The sequence below is a fragment of the Oncorhynchus gorbuscha genome, unplaced genomic scaffold (assembly GCF_021184085.1).
Source record: "Oncorhynchus gorbuscha isolate QuinsamMale2020 ecotype Even-year unplaced genomic scaffold, OgorEven_v1.0 Un_scaffold_4340, whole genome shotgun sequence".
NCBI lineage: Eukaryota > Metazoa > Chordata > Actinopteri > Salmoniformes > Salmonidae > Oncorhynchus > Oncorhynchus gorbuscha.
The window spans coordinates 17,984-35,925 of NW_025748375.1; the positions used below are offsets into that span (position 1 = coordinate 17,984).

At 42.1% G+C, this 17,942-nt stretch overlaps 2 long non-coding RNA genes across 3 annotated transcripts; both read left to right on the forward strand.

Annotated features, from left to right (window-relative positions):
- The first annotated feature begins 15,217 nt into the window (after positions 1-15,217).
- On the forward strand, positions 15,218-16,186 carry LOC124028511. Its single transcript, XR_006837605.1, has 3 exons — positions 15,218-15,493; positions 15,626-15,949; positions 16,092-16,186. It is a non-coding gene; the product is annotated as an uncharacterized LOC124028511 (long non-coding RNA).
- A 27-nt stretch (positions 16,187-16,213) lies between these two features.
- Positions 16,214-17,513, forward strand: LOC124028510. Of its 2 annotated transcripts, none has more exons than XR_006837604.1 (3): positions 16,214-16,251; positions 16,401-16,805; positions 17,123-17,513. It is a non-coding gene; the product is annotated as an uncharacterized LOC124028510 (long non-coding RNA). The 2 variants fall into 2 exon arrangements; XR_006837603.1 differs by having other exon boundaries at positions 16,232-16,332.
- Positions 17,514-17,942: the final 429 nt, after the last annotated feature.

Here is a 17,942-nt window from a genome sequence, read left to right on the forward strand (position 1 = left end):
ACAGGTGAGAGGGAGGGGGTGATTTAGTGTGGAAGACGAGGGGGTGTTAGTGGAGAAGACCAGGGGGGGGGGGTGTTAGTGGGTGATTTAGTGGGGAAGACCAGGGGGGGTGTTAGTGGGTGATTTAGTGGGGAAGATGAGGGGGTGTTAGTGGGTGATTTAGTGTGAAAGACCAGGGGGTGTTAGTGGGTGATTTAGTGTGGAAGATGAGGGGGTTTAGTGGGTGATTTAGTGTGGAAGATGAGGGGGTGTTAGTGGGTGATTTAGTGGGGAAGGTGAGGGGGTGTTAGTGGGTGATTTAGTGGGGAAGGTGAGGGGGTGTTAGTGGGTGATTTAGTGGGGAAGACCAGGGGGTGTTAGTGGGTGATTTAGTGTGGAAGATGAGGGGGTGTTAGTGGGTGATTTAGTGGGGAAGGTGAGGGGGTGTTAGTGGGTGATTTAGTGGGGAAGACCAGGGGGTGTTAGTGGGTGATTTAGTGTGGAAGATGAGGGGGTGTTAGTGGGTGATTTAGTGGGGAAGATGAGGGGGTGTTAGTGGGTGATTTAGTGGGGAAGACCAGGGGGTGTTAGTGGGTGATTTAGTGTGGAAGATGAGGGGGTGTTAGTGGGTGATTTAGTGGGGAAGAACAGGGGGTTTAGTGGGTGATTTAGTGTGGAAGATGAGGGGGTGTTAGTGGGTGATTTAGTGGGGAAGATGAAGGGGTGTTAGTGGGTGATTTAGTGTGGAAGATGAGGGGGGTGTTAGTGGGTGATTTAGTGTGGAAGACCAGGGGGGTATTAATGGGTGATTTAGTGGGGAAGACCAGGTGGGTGTTAGTGGGTGATTTAGTGTGGAAGATGAGGGGGGTGTGTAATCGTGTCTCTGATTAAACAGACTAAAGGCCCAGTGTAATGGTAATCGTCTGATTAAACAGACTAAAGGCCCAGTGTAATGGTAATCTCTCTGATTAAACAGACTAAAGGCCCAGTGTAATGGTAATCGTCTGATTAAACAGACTAAAGGCCCAGTGTAATGGTAATCGTCTCTCTGATTAAACAGACTAAAGGCCCAGTGTAATGGTAATCGTCTCTCTGATTAAACAGACTAAAGGCCCAGTGTAATGGTAATCGTCTCTGATTAAACAGACTAAAGGCCCAGTGTAATGGTAAATCTCTCTGATTAAACAGACTAAAGGCCCAGTGTAATGGTAATCGCCTCTGGTAATTCTGATTAAACAGACTAAAGGCCCAGTGTAATGGTAATCGCCTCTCTCTGATTAAACAGACTAAAGGCCCAGTGTAATGGTAATCGTCTCTCTGATTAAACAGACTAAAGGCCCAGTGTAATGGTAATCGTCTCTCTGATTAAACAGACTAAAGGCCCAGTGTAATGGTAATCGTCTGATTAAACAGACTAAAGGCCCAGTGTAATGGTAATAAACAGACTAAAGGCCCAGTGTAATGGTAATCTCTGATTAAACAGACTAAAGGCCCAGTGTAATGGTAATCGTCTCTCTGATTAAACAGACTAAAGGCCCAGTGTAATGGTAATCGTCTCTCTGATTAAACAGACTAAAGGCCCAGTGTAATGGTAATCGTCTCTCTGATTAAACAGACTAAAGGCCCAGTGTAATGGTAATCGTCTGATTAAACAGACTAAAGGCCCAGTGTAATGGTAATCGTCTGATTAAACAGACTAAAGGCTCTCTGATTAAACAGACTAAAGGCCCAGTGTAATGGTAATCGTCTCTCTGATTAAACAGACTAAAGGCCCAGTGTAATGGTAATCGTCTGATTAAACAGACTAAAGGCCCAGTGTAATGGTAATCGTCTGATTAAACAGACTAAAGGCCCAGTGTAATGGTAATCGACTAAAGGCCCTCTCTGATTAAACAGACTAAAGGCCCAGTGTAATGGTAATCGTCTCTCTGATTAAACAGACTAAAGGCCCAGTGTAATGGTAATCGTCTCTCTGATTAAACAGACTAAAGGCCCAGTGTAATGGTAATCGTCTGATTAAACAGACTAAAGGCCCAGTGTAATGGTAATCGTCTGATTAAACAGACTAAAGGCCCAGTGTAATGGTAATCATCTGATTAAACAGACTAAAGGCCCAGTGTAATGGTAATCGTCTCTCTGATTAAACAGACTAAAGGCCCAGTGTAATGGTATCGTCTCTCTGATTAAACAGACTAAAGGCCCAGTGTAATGGTAATCGTCTGATTAAACAGACTAAAGGCCCAGTGTAATGGTAATCGTCTGATTAAACAGACTAAAGGCCCAGTGTAATGGTAATCGTCTCTCTGATTAAACAGACTAAAGGCCCAGTGTAATGGTAATCGTCTCTCTGATTAAACAGACTAAAGGCCCAGTGTAATGGTAATCGTCTCTCTGATTAAACAGACTAAAGGCCCAGTGTAATGGTAATCGTCTCTCTGATTAAACAGACTAAAGGCCCAGTGTAATGGTAATCGTCTCTCTGATTAAACAGACTAAAGGCCCAGTGTAATGGTAATCGTCTCTCTGATTAAACAGACTAAAGGCCCAGTGTAATGGTAATCGTCTCTCTGATTAAACAGACTAAAGGCCCAGTGTAATGGTAATCGTCTCTCTGATTAAACAGACTAAAGGCCCAGTGTAATGGTAATCTCTCTGATTAAACAGACTAAAGGCCCAGTGTAAGTGTAATGGTAATCTCTCTGATTAAACAGACTAAAGGCCCAGTGTAATGGTAATCGTCTCTCTGATTAAACAGACTAAAGGCCCAGTGTAATGGTAATCGTCTGATTAAACAGACTAAAGGCCCAGTGTAATGGTAATCGCCTCTGATTAAACAGACTAAAGGCCCAGTGTAATGGTAATCGTCTCTCTGATTAAACAGACTAAAGGCCCAGTGTAATGGTAATCGTCTCTCTGATTAAACAGACTAAAGGCCCAGTGTAATGGTAATCGTCTGATTAAACAGACTAAAGGCCCAGTGTAATGGTAATCGTCTCTCTGATTAAACAGACTAAAGGCCCAGTGTAATGGTAATCGTCTGATTAAACAGACTAAAGGCCCAGTGTAATGGTAATCATCTCTCTGATTAAACAGACTAAAGGCCCAGTGTAATGGTAATCGTCTCTCTGATTAAACAGACTAAAGGCCCAGTGTAATGGTAATCGTCTCTCTGATTAAACAGACTAAAGGCCCAGTGTAATGGTAATCGTCTGATTAAACAGACTAAAGGCCCAGTGTAATGGTAATCGTCTCTCTGATTAAACAGACTAAAGGCCCAGTGTAATGGTAATCGTCTGATTAAACAGACTAAAGGCCCAGTGTAATGGTAATCGTCTCTCTGATTAAACAGACTAAAGGCCCAGTGTAATGGTAATCATCTCTCTGATTAAACAGACTAAAGGCCCAGTGTAATGGTAATCGTCTCTCTCTGATTAAACAGACTAAAGGCCCAGTGTAATGGTAATCATCTGATTAAACAGACTAAAGGCCCAGTGTAATGGTAATCATCTCTCTGATTAAACAGACTAAAGGCCCAGTGTAATGGTAATCGTCTCTCTGATTGAACAGACTAAAGGCCCAGTGTAATGGTAATCGTCTCTCTGATTAAACAGACTAAAGGCCCAGTGTAATGGTAATCGTCTCTCTGATTAAACAGACTAAAGGCCCAGTGTAATGGTAATCGTCTGATTAAACAGACTAAAGGCCCAGTGTAATGGTAATCGTCTGATTAAACAGACTAAAGGCCCAGTGTAATGGTAATCGTCTCTCTGATTAAACAGACTAAAGGCCCAGTGTAATGGTAATCGTCTGATTAAACAGACTAAAGGCCCAGTGTAATGGTAATCGTCTCTCTGATTAAACAGACTAAAGGCCCAGTGTAATGGTAATCGTCTCTCTGATTAAACAGACTAAAGGCCCAGTGTAATGGTAATCGTCTCTCTGATTAAACAGACTAAAGGCCCAGTGGCCCATGGTAATCGTCTCTCTGATTAAACAGACTAAAGGCCCAGTGTAATGGTAATCGTCTCTGATTAAACAGACTAAAGGCCCAGTGTAATGGTAATCGTCTCTCTGATTAAACAGACTAAAGGCCCAGTGTAATGGTAATCGTCTCTCTGATTAAACAGACTAAAGGCCCAGTGTAATGGTAATCGTCTGATTAAACAGACTAAAGGCCCAGTGTAATGGTAATCGTCTCTCTGATTAAACAGACTAAAGGCCCAGTGTAATGGTAATCGTCTCTCTGATTAAACAGACTAAAGGCCCAGTGTAATGGTAATCGTCTCTCTGATTAAACAGACTAAAGGCCCAGTGTAATGGTAATCGTCTGATTAAACAGACTAAAGGCCCAGTGTAATGGTAATCGTCTCTCTGATTAAACAGACTAAAGGCCCAGTGTAATGGTAATCGTCTCTCTGATTAAACAGACTAAAGGCCCAGTGTAATGGTAATCGTCTCTCTGATTAAACAGACTAAAGGCCCAGTGTAATGGTAATCGTCTGATTAAACAGACTAAAGGCCCAGTGTAATGGTAATCGTCTCTCTGATTAAACAGACTAAAGGCCCAGTGTAATGGTAATCGTCTGATTAAACAGACTAAAGGCCCAGTGTAATGGTAATCGTCTCTGATTAAACAGACTAAAGGCCCAGTGTAATGGTAATCGTCTCTCTGATTAAACAGACTAAAGGCCCAGTGTAATGGTAATCGTCTCTCTGATTAAACAGACTAAAGGCCCAGTGTAATGGTAATCGTCTCTCTGATTAAACAGACTAAAGGCCCAGTGTAATGGTAATCATCTCTCTGATTAAACAGACTAAAGGCCCAGTGTAATGGTAATCGTCTCTCTGATTAAACAGACTAAAGGCCCAGTGTAATGGTAATCGTCTGATTAAACAGACTAAAGGCCCAGTGTAATGGTAATCGTCTCTCTGATTAAACAGACTAAAGGCCCAGTGTAATGGTAATCGATTCGTCTGATTAAACAGACTAAAGGCCCAGTGTAATGGTAATCGTCTCTCTGATTAAACAGACTAAAGGCCCAGTGTAATGGTAATCATCTCTCTGATTAAACAGACTAAAGGCCCAGTGTAATGGTAATCGTCTCTCTGATTAAACAGACTAAAGGCCCAGTGTAATGGTAATCGTCTCTCTGATTAAACAGACTAAAGGCCCAGTGTAATGGTAATCGTCTGATTAAACAGACTAAAGGCCCAGTGTAATGGTAATCGTCTGATTAAACAGACTAAAGGCCCAGTGTAATGGTAATCGTCTGATCTGATTAAACAGACTAAAGGCCCAGTGTAATGTAATCATAAAGGCCCTCTCTGATTAAACAGACTAAAGGCCCAGTGTAATGGTAATCATCTCTCTGATTAAACAGACTAAAGGCCCAGTGTAATGGTAATCGTCTCTCTGATTAAACAGACTAAAGGCCCAGTGTAATGGTAATCGTCTCTGATTAAACAGACTAAAGGCCCAGTGTAATGGTAATCGTCTGATTAAACAGACTAAAGGCCCAGTGTAATGGTAATCGTCTCTCTGATTAAACAGACTAAAGGCCCAGTGTAATGGTAATCGTCTCTCTGATTAAACAGACTAAAGGCCCAGTGTAATGGTAATAGTCTCTCTGATTAAACAGAGTAAAGGCCCAGTGTAATGGTAATCATCTCTCTGATTAAACAGACTAAAGGCCCAGTGTAATGGTAATCGTCTCTCTGATTAAACAGACTAAAGGCCCAGTGTAATGGTAATCGTCTCTCTGATTAAACAGACTAAAGGCCCAGTGTAATGGTAATCGTCTGATTAAACAGACTAAAGGCCCAGTGTAATGGTAATCGTCTGATTAAACAGACTAAAGGCCCAGTGTAATGGTAATCGTCTCTCTGATTAAACAGACTAAAGGCCCAGTGTAATGGTAATCATCTCTCTGATTAAACAGACTAAAGGCCCAGTGTAATGGTAATCATCTCTCTGATTAAACAGACTAAAGGCCCAGTGTAATGGTAATCGTCTCTCTGATTAAACAGACTAAAGGCCCAGTGTAATGGTAATCGTCTGATTAAACAGACTAAAGGCCCAGTGTAATGGTAATCGTCTGATTAAACAGACTAAAGGCCCAGTGTAATGGTAATCGTCTCTCTGATTAAACAGACTAAAGGCCCAGTGTAATGGTAATCGTCTGATTAAACAGACTAAAGGCCCAGTGTAATGGTAATCATCTCTCTGATTAAACAGACTAAAGGCCCAGTGTAATGGTAATCGTCTGATTAAACAGACTAAAGGCCCAGTGTAATGGTAATCATCTCTCTGATTAAACAGACTAAAGGCCCAGTGTAATGGTAATCGTCTGATTAAACAGACTAAAGGCCCAGTGTAATGGTAATCGTCTCTCTGATTAAACAGACTAAAGGCCCAGTGTAATGGTAATCGTCTCTCTGATTAAACAGACTAAAGGCCCAGTGTAATGGTAATCGTCTCTCTGATTAAACAGACTAAAGGCCCAGTGTAATGGTAATCGTCTCTCTGATTAAACAGACTAAAGGCCCAGTGTAATGGTAATAGTCTCTCTGATTAAACAGACTAAAGGCCCAGTGTAATGGTAATCATCTCTCTGATTAAACAGACTAAAGGCCCAGTGTAATGGTAATCGTCTCTCTGATTAAACAGACTAAAGGCCCAGTGTAATGGTAATCGTCTGATTAAACAGACTAAAGGCCCAGTGTAATGGTAATCGTCTGATTAAACAGACTAAAGGCCCAGTGTAATGGTAATCATCTCTCTGATTAAACAGACTAAAGGCCCAGTGTAATGGTAATCATCTCTCTGATTAAACAGACTAAAGGCCCAGTGTAATGGTAATCGTCTCTCTGATTAAACAGACTAAAGGCCCAGTGTAATGGTAATCGTCTCTCTGATTAAACAGACTAAAGGCCCAGTGTAATGGTAATCGTCTGATTAAACAGACTAAAGGCCCAGTGTAATGGTAAATCTCTCTGATTAAACAGACTAAAGGCCCAGTGTAATGGTAATCGTCTCTCTGATTAAACAGACTAAAGGCCCAGTGTAATGGTAATCGTCTGATTAAACAGACTAAAGGCCCAGTGTAATGGTAAATCTCTCTGATTAAACAGACTAAAGGCCCAGTGTAATGGTAATCTCTCTGATTAAACAGACTAAAGGCCCAGTGTAATGGTAATCGTCTCTCTGATTAAACAGACTAAAGGCCCAGTGTAATGGTAATCGTCTCTCTGATTAAACAGACTAAAGGCCCAGTGTAATGGTAATCGTCTCTCTGATTAAACAGACTAAAGGCCCAGTGTAATGGTAATCGTCTCTCTGATTAAACAGACTAAAGGCCCAGTGTAATGGTAATCAGTCTCTCTGATTAAACAGACTAAAGGCCCAGTGTAATGGTAATCGTCTGATTAAACAGACTAAAGGCCCAGTGTAATGGTAATCGTCTCTCTGATTAAACAGACTAAAGGCCCAGTGTAATGGTAATCGTCTCTCTGATTAAACAGACTAAAGGCCCAGTGTAATGGTAATCGTCTCTCTGATTAAACAGACTAAAGGCCCAGTGTAATGGTAATCGTCTCTCTGATTAAACAGACTAAAGGCCCAGTGTAATGGTAATCGTCTGATTAAACAGACTAAAGGCCCAGTGTAATGGTAATCGTCTGATTAAACAGACTAAAGGCCCAGTGTAATGGTAATCGTCTGATTAAACAGACTAAAGGCCCAGTGTAATGGTAATCATCTCTCTGATTAAACAGACTAAAGGCCCAGTGTAATGGTAATCGTCTCTCTGATTAAACAGACTAAAGGCCCAGTGTAATGGTAATCGTCTCTCTGATTAAACAGACTAAAGGCCCAGTGTAATGGTAATCGTCTCTCTGATTAAACAGACTAAAGGCCCAGTGTAATGGTAATCGTCTCTCTGATTAAACAGACTAAAGGCCCAGTGTAATGGTAATCTCTCTCTGATTAAACTCCCTAAAGGCCCAGTGTAATGGTAATCGTCTCTCTGATTAAACAGACTAAAGGCCCAGTGTAATGGTAATCGTCTCTCTGATTAAACAGACTAAAGGCCCAGTGTAATGGTAATCGTCTCTCTGATTAAACAGACTAAAGGCCCAGTGTAATGGTAATCGCCTCTCTGATTAAACAGACTAAAGGCCCAGTGTAATGGTAATCGTCTCTCTGATTAAACAGACTAAAGGCCCAGTGTAATGGTAATCGTCTCTCTGATTAAACAGCGGCCCTAAAGGCCCAGTGTAATGGTAATCGTCTCTCTGATTAAACAGACTAAAGGCCCAGTGTAATGGTAATCGCTCTGATTAAACAGACTAAAGGCCCAGTGTAATGGTAATCGTCTCTCTGATTAAACAGACTAAAGGCCCAGTGTAATGGTAATCGATCTGATTAAACAGACTAAAGGCCCAGTGTAATGGTAATCTCTGATTAAACAGACTAAAGGATTAAACAGACTAAAGGCCCAGTGTAATGGTAATCGTCTGATTAAACAGACAATGGGCCCAGTGTATGGTAATCGTCTCTCTGATTAAACAGACTAAAGGCCCAGTGTAATGGTAATATCTGATTAAACAGACTAAAGGGCATGGTAATCGTCTCTCTGATTAAACAGACTAAAGGCCCAGTGGTAATCGTCTGATTAAACAGACTAAAGGCCCAGTGTAATGGTAAATCTCTGATTAAACAGACTAAAGGCCCAGTGTAATGGTAATCGTCTTCTGATTAAACAGACTAAAGGCCCAGTGTAATGGTAATCGTCTCTCTGATTAAACAGACTAAAGGCCCAGTGTAATGGTAATCGTCTCTCTGATTAAACAGACTAAAGGCCCAGTGTAATGGTAATCATCTCTTTCTGATTAAACAGACTAAAGGCCCAGTGTAATGGTAATCGTCTGATTAAACAGACTAAAGGCCCAGTGTAATGGTAATCGATTCTCTCTGATTAAACAGACTAAAGGCCCAGTGTAATGGTAATCATCTCTCTGATTAAACAGACTAAAGGCCCAGTGTAATGGTAATCGTCTCTCTGATTAAACAGACTAAAGGCCCAGTGTAATGGTAATCGTCTCTCTCTGTCCTCCAGGTCGCTCCCCTAAGACCCTCCAACAGGCTCACTCTCTCTCCTTTCCCCTCTCACTGCCAACAGCGTTACCACTCTCTCCTTCACTATCCATGCTCTGCGCCGGGACAAACAGCCAATCGGAGCACCGCGTGGACAGTTGCCGTGGAGACATCGGCGGCCCGTTGGTGTGTGAGCGTCCGGGCGGAGGGTGGGTAGTGTACGGTGTGACATCGTGGGGTCACTCCTGTCGCACGCAACACTCACCTGGCGTCTACACTAAAGTCTCCGCCTTCACACCCTGGATACACAAGGTGATTGGACAATGAGAGGGATACAGGAACTGGATCGTCAAGGTGATTGGACAATGGGAAGAATATAGGAAGTGGATCTGCAAGGTGATTGGATATTGGGATAAGGGCATGAAGAGATGACAGCCAATGTGAGACAGTGGTAGATAACGGACTGGCCAATTGAGAAGAACTATATTTGGAGCTTGTGATTTGATTGGTTAATAAAATAAGCAGTTTAAACCAGTTGAAAGGCTTGACCAATCTCACCCCTGTCTCTCTTTCATATCCACCTCTCCCCCTTTACCGCCTCTCACTCTCTCTCCTTTCCCCTCTCATCTTCCTGCTCGTTCCCTCTCTCTTTCATATCCACCTCTCCCCCTTTACCCCCTCTCACTCTCTCTCCTTTCCCCTCTCATCTTCCTGCTCGTTCCCTCTCTCTTTCATATCCACCTCTCCCCCTTTACCCCCTCTCACTCTCTCTCCTTTCCCCTCTCATCTTCCTGCTCGTTCCCTCTCTCTTTCATATCCACCTCTCCCCCTTTACCCCCTCTCACTCCCTCTCCTTTCCCCTCTCATCTTCCTGCTCCTTTCCCCTCTCTTTCTTCCACCTCTCCCCCTTTACCCCTCTCACTCTCTCTCCTTACCCCTCTCATCTTCCCTTTCCCCTCTCTTTCATATCCACCTCTCCCCTTTACCCCCTCTCATCTTCCTCTCCTTTCCCCTCTCATCTTCCTGCTCGTTCCCTCTCTCTTTCATATCCACCTCTCCCCCTTTACCCCCTCTCACTCTCTCTCCTTTCCCCTCTCATCTTCCTGCTCGTTCCCTCTCTCTTTCATATCCACCTCTCCCCTTTACCCCCTCTCACTCTCTCTCCTTTCCCCTCTCATCTTCCTGCTCGTTCCCTCTCTCTTTCATATCCACCTCTCCCCCTTTACCCCTCTCACTCCCTCTCCTTTCCCCTTTCCCCTCTCATCTTCATCTTCCTGCTCGTTCCCTCTCTCTTTCATATCCACCTCTCCCCCTTTACCCCTCTCACTCTCTCTCCTTTCCCCTCTCATCTTCCTCCTCGTTCCCTCTCTCTCTTCCTCCTCATTCCTCTCTCTCTTCCTCCTCGTTCCCTCTCTCTTTCTCTTCCTCCTCCTCTCCCCTCTCTCTCTTCTCTCCTTTCCCCTCTCATCTTCCTCCTCGTTCCTCCTCTCTTCCTCCTCATTCCCTCTCTCTCTTCCTCCTCGTTCCTCTCTCTTTCTTCTCTCCCCTTTACCCCTCTCTCTTTCTCCTTTCCCCTCTCATCTTCCTCCTCATTCCCTCTCTCTTTCTATCCACCTCTCCCCCTTTACCCCCTCTCACTCTCTCTCCTTTCCCCTCTCATCTTCCTCCTCGTTCCTCTCTCTTTCTACCACCTCTCCCCCTTTACCCCCTCTCACTCTCTCTCCTTTCCCCTCTCATCTTCCTGCTCGTTCCCTCTCTCTTTCATATCCTCCTCTCCCCCTTTACCCCCTCTCCTCCTCCTTTCCCCTCTCATCTTCCTCCTCATTCCCTCTCTCTCTTCCTCCTCGTTCCCTCTCTCTCTTCCTCCTCATTCCATCTCTCTCTTCCTCCTCATTCCCTCTCTCTCCTCCTCCTCGTTCCCTCTCTCTCTTCCTCCTCGTTCCCCTCTCTCTTCCTCCTCGTTCCCTCTCTCTCTTCCTCCTCATTCCCTCTCTCTTCCTCCTCGTTCCCTCTCTCTCTTCCTCCTCGTTCCTCCTCTCCTCCTTGTTCCCTCTCTCTCCTCCTCCTCGTTCTCCTCTCTCTCTTCCTCCTCGTTCCTCTCTCTCTTCCTCCTTGTTCCTCTCTCTCTTCCTCCTTGTTCCCTCTCTCTCTTCCTCCTCGTTCCTCTCTCTCTTCCTCCTTGTTCCCTCTCTCTTCCTCCTCGTTCCCCCTCTCTTCCTCCTCGTTCCTCCTCTCTACCTCCTTGTTCCCCTCTCTCTTCCTCCTCCTCCTCTCTACCTCCTTGTTCTCTCTCTCTCCTCCTCCTCGTTCCCTCTCTCTCTTCCTCCTCGTTCCCCTCTCTTCCTCCTCGTTCCCTCTCTCTTCCTCCTCATTCCTCTCTCTCTTCCTCCTCGTTCCCTCTCTCTTTCGTCCTCGTTCCCTCTCTCTTCCTCCTTGTTCCCCCTCTCTCTTACCTCCTCATTCCCCCTCTCTTCCTCCTTGTTCCCCTCTCTTCCTCCTCGTTCCTCCTCTCTACCTCCTTGTTCCCTCTCTCTCCTCCTCCTCCTCGTTCCCTCTCTCTCTTCCTCCTCGTTTCCTCTCTCTCTTCCTCCTTGAACACAATCTCAACTCTCTTCCTCCTCGTTATTCTCTCTCTTCCTCCTCAGGGAACACTATTTCCTCCTACATCAACTCCTGGTTTGATGAACAGATTCTTAACTAGACTTAATCTGAGAATGTTTTTTCCTTTGTTTCCTGGTTTAATGAACAGATTATTAACTAGCCTTAATCTAAAATGTTTTATATTGTTCTATGAATGACCTGATGAAAGCACATCCCAGACAGACAACCGGTCTAAAATGTTTTATATTGTTCTATAAATGACCTGATGAAAGCAACTACAGGTACAGCACATTGTCGTTGACATCTGACTCCTAGGGAATGACGGGGACCACAGGCAGGGAAAGGACTATGTCCTGAACACACACACACACACACACACACACACACACACACACACACACACACACACACACACACACACACACACACACACACACACACACACACACACACACACACACACACACACACACACACACACACACACACACACACACACACACACACACACACACATAGGACAACATTACTGAGTCTCTTTCGTACTGTAAAGGAGAAGGTGGAGATTTACACTGAAAACACAGAGGTACTCTTACTGTCAGTCAGTATTTCACTGTTAGTCGACACCTGTTGTTGTTTACAATGCATGTGACTGATACAATCTGATTGGACTTGTTGTTGTTTACAATCTGATTGGACTTGTTGTTGTTTATAAAGCATGTGACTAATACAATCTGATTGGACTTGTTGTTGTTGTTTATAAAGCATGTGACTGATACAATCTGATTGGACTTGTTGTTGTTTATAAAGCATGTGACTGATACAATCTGATTGGACTTGTTGTTGTTTACAATCTGATTGGACTTGTTGTTGTTTATAAAGCATGTGACTGATACAATCTGATTGGACTTGTTGTTGTTTATAAAGCATGTGACTGATACAATCTGATTGGACTTGTTGTTGTTTACAATCTGATTGGACTTGTTGTTGTTGTTTACAAAGCATGTGACTAATACAATCTGATTGGACTTTTTGTTGTTTACAATCTGATTGGACTTGTTGTTGTTGTTTATAAAGCATGTGACTAATACAATCTGATTGGACTTGTTGTTGTTTACAATCTGATTGGACTTGTTGTTGTTTACTGTTCACCCTCCGAGTCCGACAGAACTGTTTATCAGACGGATTCAGATGGCACCCTATTCCCTATATAGTGGTACTACTACAGACCAGAGCCCTATTCCCTATATAGTGGTACTACTACAGACCAGAGCCCTATTCCCTATATAGTGGTACTACTACAGACCAGAACCCTATTCCCTATATAGTGGTACTACTTTAGACCAGAGCCCTATTCCCTATATAGTGGTACTACTATAGACCAGAGCCCTATTCCCTATATAGTGGTACTACTTTAGACCAGAGCCCTATTCCCTATATAGTGGTACTACTATAGACCAGAGCCCTATTCCCTATATAGTGGTACTACTATAGACCAGAGCCCTATTCCCTATATAGTGCACTACTATAGACCAGAGCCCTATTCCTATATAGTGGTACTACTACAGACCAGAGCCCTATTCCTTATATAGTGGTACTACTATATAGACCCTATTCCCTATATAGTGGTACTACTATAGATAGTGGTACTACTATAGACCAGATCCCTATTCCCTATATAGTGGTACTACTATAGACCAGAGCCCTATTCCCTATATAGTGCACTACTTTAGACTAGTATAGTAATACATAGGGAATATAGTGCACTACTTTAGACTAGTAGAGTAATACATAGGGAATATAGTGTAATACTACTTTAGACTAGAATATAGAGCACTACTTTAGACTAATACATAGGGAATATAGTGCACTATACTAGTAGAGTAATACATAGGAATATACTACTTTAGACTAGTAGAGTAATACATAGGGAATATAGTGCACTACTTTAGACTAGTAGAGTAATACATAGGGAATATAGTGCACTACTTTAGACTAGTAGAGTAATACATAGGGAATATAGTGCACTACTTTAGACTAGTAGAGTAATACATAGGGAATATAGTGCACTACTTTAGACTAGTAGAGTAATACATAGGGAATATAGTGCACTACTTTAGACTAGTAGAGTAATACATAGGGAATATAGTGCACTACTTTAGACTAGTAGAGTAATACATAGGGAATATAGTGCACTACTTTAGACTAGTAGAGTAATACATAGGAATATAGTGCACTACTTTAGACTAGTAGAGTAATACATAGGGAATATAGTGCACTACTTTAGACTAGTAGAGTAATACATAGGGAATATAGTGCACTACTTTAGACTAGTAGAGTAATACATAGGGAATATAGTGCACTACTTTAGACTAGTAGAGTAATACATAGGGAATATAGTGCACTACTTTAGACTAGTAGAGTAATACATAGGGAATATAGTGCTTTAGACTACATAGGGAATTAGACTAGTAGAGTAATACATAGGGAATATAGTGCACTACTTTAGACTAGTAGAGTAATACATAGGGAATATAGTGCACTACTTTAGACTAGTAGAGTAATACATAGGGAATATAGTGCACTACTTTAGACTAGTAGAGTAATACATAGGGAATATAGTGCACTACTTTAGACTAGTAGAGTAATACATAGGGAATATAGTGCACTACTTTAGACTAGTAGAGTAATACATAGGGAATATAGTGCACTACTTTAGACTAGTAGAGTAATACATAGGGAATATAGTGCACTACTTTAGACTAGTAGAGTAATACATAGGGAATATAGTGCACTACTTTAGACTAGTAGAGTAATACATAGGGAATATAGTGCACTACTTTAGACTAGTAGAGTAATACATAGGGAATATAGTGCACTACTTTTAGACTAGTAGAGTAATACATAGGGAATATAGTGCACTACTTTAGACTAGTAGAGTAATACATAGGGAATATAGTGCACTACTTTAGACTAGTAGAGTAATACATAGGGAATATAGTGCACTACTTTAGACTAGTAGAGTAATACATAGGGAATATAGTGCACTACTTTAGACTAGTAAAGTAAATCTACAATCATAAAGTAATACATAGGGAATATAGTGCACTACTTTAGACTAGTAGAGTAATACATAGGGGAATATAGTGCACTACTTTAGACTAGTAGAGTAATACATAGGGAATATAGTGCCAATTGGGACCTATTGTCTCTAGGGAATTTATCCTTGTTCTCTAGTTGTAAACAGAGGAAAAAGCAAAATTTATACTGTTAATATTGTGTTTTTAGTGGTAATCTATCTCTGTCAGGTGATTGGTTTATAGGAACAGCACACTAGTATCTAATGTTCTAGGATGGGTCTTAGTGGTAATCTATCTCTGTCAGGTGATTGGTTTATAGGAACAGCACACTAGTATCTAATGTTGGTCTAGGATTGGGTCTTAGTGGTAATCTATCTCTGTCAGGTGATTGGTTTATAGGAACAGCACACTAGTATCTAATGTTGTCTTAGTGGGTCTATTGGTTTATAGGATTGGGTCTTAGGATTGGGTCTTAGTGGTAATCTATCTCTGTCAGGTGATTGGTTTATAGGAACAGCACACTAGTATCTAATGTTGGGTCTAGGATTGGGTCTTAGTGGTAATCTATCTCTGTCAGGTGATTGGTTTATAGGAACAGCACACTAGTATCTAATGTTGGGTCTAGGATTGGGTCTTAGTGGTAATCTATCTCTGTCAGGTGATTGGTTTATAGGAACAGCACACTAGTATCTAATGTTGGGTCTAGGATTGGGTCTTAGTGGTAATCTATCTCTGTCAGGTGATTGGTTTATAGGAACAGCACACTAGTATCTAATGTTGGGTCTAGGATTTGGGTCAGGTGATTGGTTTATAGGAACAGCACACTAGTATCTAATTGGATTGGGTCTTAGTGGTAATCTATCTCTGTCAGGTGATTGGTTTATAGGAACAGCACACTAGTATCTAATGTTGGGTCTAGGATTGGGTCTTAGTGGTAATCTATCTCTGTCAGGTGATTGGTTTATAGGAACAGCACACTAGTATCTAATGTTGGGTCTAGGATTGGGTCTTAGTGGTAATCTATCTCTGTCAGGTGATTGGTTTATAGGAACAGCACACTAGTATCTAATGTTGGGTCTAGGATTGGGTCTTAGTGGTAATCTATCTCTGTCAGGTGATTGGTTTATAGGAACAGCACACTAGTATCTAATGTTGGGTCTAGGATTGGGTCTTAGTGGTAATCTATCTCTGTCAGGTGATTGGTTTATAGGAACAGCACACTAGTATCTAATGTTGGGTCTAGGATTGTCTTAGTGGGTCAGGTGATTGGTTTATAGGAACAGCACACTAGTATCTAATGTTTGGATTGGGTCTTAGTGGTAATCTATCTCTGTCAGGTGATTGGTTTATAGGAACAGCACACTAGTATCTAATGTTGGGTCTAGGATTGGGTCTTAGTGGTAATCTATCTCTGTCAGGTGATTGGTTTATAGAACAGCACACAGTATCTAATGTTGGGTCTAGGATTGGGTCTTAGTGGTAATCTATCTCTGTCAGGTGATTGGTTTATAGGAACAGCACACTAGTATCTAATGTTGGGTCTAGGATTGGGTCTTAGTGGTAATCTATCTCTGTCAGGTGATTGGTTTATAGGAACAGCACACTAGTATCTCCAGGATTGGGTAGTGGTAATCTATCTCTGTCAGGTGATTGGTTTATAGGAACAGCACACTAGTATCTAATGTTGGGTCTAGGATTGGGTCTTAGTGGTAATCTATCTCTGTCAGGTGATTGGTTTATAGGAACAGCACACTAGTATCTAATGTTGGGTCTAGGATTGGGTCTTAGTGGTAATCTATCTCTGTCAGGTGATTGGTTTATAGGAACAGCACACTAGTATCTAATGTTGGGTCTAGGATTGGGTCTTAGTGGTAATCTATCTCTGTCAGGTGATTGGTTTATAGGAACAGCACACTAGTATCTAATGTTGGGTCTAGGATTGGGTCTTAGTGGTAATCTATCTCTGTCAGGTGATTGGTTTATAGGAACAGCACACTAGTATCTAATGTTGGGTCTAGGATTGGGTCTTAGTGGTAATCTATCTCTGTCAGGTGATTGGTTTATAGGAACAGCACACTAGTATCTAATGTTGGGTCTAGGATTGGGTCTTAGTGGTAATCTATCTCTGTCAGGTGATTGGTTTATAGGAACAGAACACACTAGTATCTAATGTTGGGTCTAGGATTGGGTCTTAGTGGTAATCTATCTCTGTCAGGTGATTGGTTTATAGGAACAGCACACTAGTATCTAATGTTGGGTCTAGGATTGGGTCTTAGTGGTAATCTATCTCTGTCAGGTGATTGGTTTATAGGAACAGTAGTATCTAATGTTGGGTCTAGGATTGGGTCTTAGTGGTAATCTCTGTCAGGTGATTGGTTTATAGGAACAGCACACTAGTATCTAATGTTGGGTCTAGGATTGGGTCTTAGTGGTAATCTATCTCTGTCAGGTGATTGGTTTATAGGAACAGCACACTAGTATCTAATGTTGGGTCTAGGATTGGGTCTTAGTGGTAATCTATCTCTGTCAGGTGATTGGTTTATAGGAACAGCACACTAGTATCTAATGTTGGGTCTAGGATTGGGTCTTAGTGGTAATCTATCTCTGTCAGGTGATTGGTTTATAGGAACAGCACACTAGTATCTAATGTTGGGTCTAGGATTGGGTCTTAGTGGTAATCTATCTCTGTCAGGTGATTGGTTTATAGGAACAGCACACTAGTATCTAATGTTGGGTCTAGGATTGGGTCTTAGTGGTAATCTATCCTGTCATTGGGTCTGTCAGGTGATTGGTTTATAGGAACAGCACACTAGTATCTAATGTTGGGTCTAGGATTGGGTCTTAGTGGTAATCTATCTCTGTCAGGTGATTGGTTTATAGGAACAGCACACTAGTATCTAATGTTGGGTCTAGGATTGGGTCTTAGTGGTAATCTATCTCTGTCATTGGTTTATAGGAACAGCACACTAGTATCTAATGTTGGGTCTAGGATTGGGTCTTAGTGGTAATCTATCTCTGTCAGGTGATTGGTTTATAGGAACAGCACACTAGTATCTAATGTTGGGTCTAGGATTGGGATTGGTTCTATCTCTGTCAGGGAACAGCACACTAGTATCTAATGTTGGGTCTAGGATTGGGTCTTAGTGGTAATCTATCTCTGTCAGGTGATTGGTTTATAGGAACAGCAC